Source organism: Penaeus vannamei, chromosome 17 (genome assembly GCF_042767895.1).
Source record: "Penaeus vannamei isolate JL-2024 chromosome 17, ASM4276789v1, whole genome shotgun sequence".
In the NCBI taxonomy this organism is placed as follows: Eukaryota; Metazoa; Arthropoda; class Malacostraca; order Decapoda; family Penaeidae; genus Penaeus; species Penaeus vannamei.
In genome coordinates, this window is record NC_091565.1 from 13884618 (window position 1) to 13887117 (window position 2500).

Sequence of the window (2500 nt, forward strand, 5' to 3'; positions counted from 1 at the left end):
ACTAGACAAAGGTGCAGGAAATATTGCAAATGACATCAGAATAAACATGTATCGTGCAAAAGAACGAAGCCATGACATACGTGTGGATATCATCGGAAGTTGGAATCCCCAGGCATGATCATGCTGACCGCCGTGCGAAATCAGCATGTGGCAAGCAGAGTGTGGATATGGATCTTGAAGTACTTCTTACTAGGATTTCGTACACTATTAAAACCTCCTTCAAAGAAGACTTGACTGGGTTGACTAATTTCCAACGGCCTGAAAGCTGTAGCATTAAGCACTATGCCCGGTTTAAGCAAGATGTATTCATCTACGATTTATATATAAAAAACAAGACAGTGTGATATTGTGACCGAAGAATCAGGCTGGGATATAGATTGTATTGACAAGTCAGTAGAGTCTGGAATGTTGAAGCAACTAAGTGTAAATTATGCAATGAAGGATATAAGCGAACACTGGTGCATTATATCTCAGCGTCATGTAATACAACCTTTCAGACCACCTAGCATGAGGTATGGAAAGCTATATAACTACTTCACATCACATCTTGGGAGATATACTTATGTTGTATCCTAAATTTGGAATATAAAATGTGGCAATATATTTCCACGTCCAAGCTGTACACCGGCTTGGTAGATGAGTAGATAAATTACTGTGTGACTGTTCTTTTCTTTTAAATATAGTACATATCGTAATAATGTTAAGTTTCCATCGTAACACTACTATGTAATGCTATGACCACGCATCAAATGTTCCATAACTTGCCCACGCCTGCGCAGTTAGCCAGGGTGGTAAATAAAGGACTAGACTAAAAAAGAATAGAAAAAGAAGAACAAAAAAAAATATGTGTTATGTTTCATGGTGCGTTACAAAATAATGCGTTTCATACATACACACAGAGGTACAAGACCTCGCGCAACTATTTCATACACTCTAACATATTAGATGTCCGTGTGGCATAGCATAGATCTCGCCCGGTGTTGTTAATATGTAAATACTGATCCAAAGTTTTCCCTATGTCGAAATGTCTAGTCAAGATGGCGAAGAAAAAAAGGAAGAAAAAAATATAGGCCGTGCATGACTTGCCTTATGCAATTAGCACGAAAACGTATGCATTAAGATTTTTTCCTCCCGTTCGCATTTCTATGACCTTGTTTCGCTCGTTTTCCAAAGTTTGACGGCGAATATCGGGCAAGAAAAAGGAAAAGATAAAAAAAAAACTCGGGACCAAGTTGGACGCCAGAAATGTTAAGCATGTGGGAAGGGTACTGCTCCCCACCCCCCTGTCTTACTCATCCCCCCCTCCCCCCTCCCCTTATACCTACGTACCTTCCTTTGGGAAATCAAGTGATCTTTTCACCCTAAAACTTTTTTTTTCTTTTTTTTCTTTCTTTTCCTTTTCCCAGGAAGAAGAAGGTCGGGTTTCCTCGAACTAGATGCAATAAATCGTTCTGGGTCCGACAGTTTATTTTTATTTCTTTATTTTTATTTGTTTCTTACCTTTTTTTTTATCTTCCCTTAATTACCTTCTTCTCTGAGCGGTATTTATCGTTTCCTTTTAGCATTCACGGTGGATAAAGAGTAAATTAAGTTCCCTTGTGACTTTTTCCCTCTTCAAGGAAAGTTTGTAATACAAAACAAGTAATTAATATTCAATCAGGCTTTTCCCACCAATTTCTTTTGTATTTTCTGTGGGTTTAGAACAAATACTAATTTCCAGGGAATTGCAGGGGGAGGGTGGGGGGGGGGAAGAGGGGGGGGGGAGATTTGCAAACACTCGTTGTTCGCACTATGGCAACATCATGCATAATTAAGAATCATGCAAAGCACATCGGACTGATAAAGCTGGCGAGGGCATAATGAATAGGGGAGAAAGCACACAAGGGTAATGATTTATCGGCTGTGCGGGGGGAGAAGGAGGGGGAGGGGAGAAGGGAGGGGAGGGGAGGGGGAGGGGAGGGGGAGGAAAGGGGGAGGGGAGGGGGAGGGGTAGGGTAAGTTAGGTGGAGGGGTGGGATAGAGGGGGGGGGGCACGGAGGCTTTACTGGCGGTGGGAAGCACACACATGTGTACATGCATACACAAAAACGCAGAAAGGTACACACACAGTTACGTTGGGAAGCGCATGAACTCTCTCACACAAACATACAAACACACACACATATCCACACACACACAAACACACACACATCCACACCCACCCACACACATCCACATCCACACACACATCCACACCCACCCACACTCACACAAACACACACGTACCGACACACACAACGACCACATCCACACAGACACACACAAATGCTACCTTTGCGTACACTTTACGGTCTAATTCATGCGTCCTCTCACCTTTAATTTGGGTCCTCATCATACCTCTCCTTTTCACCTCTTCCACTGCACACAACTACGTTTTTTATCCACTAAACGCAAGTGCGGTCAAGTGGGTTTAATATTATATGGGTATTTAGATACACAGGCATATAGAGGCATGCATTAT

General features: G+C 42.2%; 1 protein-coding gene across 1 annotated transcript in view; it reads left to right on the plus strand.

Moving 5' to 3' along the window:
- Positions 1-2500, plus strand: part of LOC138864592 (uncharacterized) — a gene marked incomplete at its 3' end in the record, with an annotated part of 88143 nt that overhangs the window by 4400 nt on the left and 81243 nt on the right.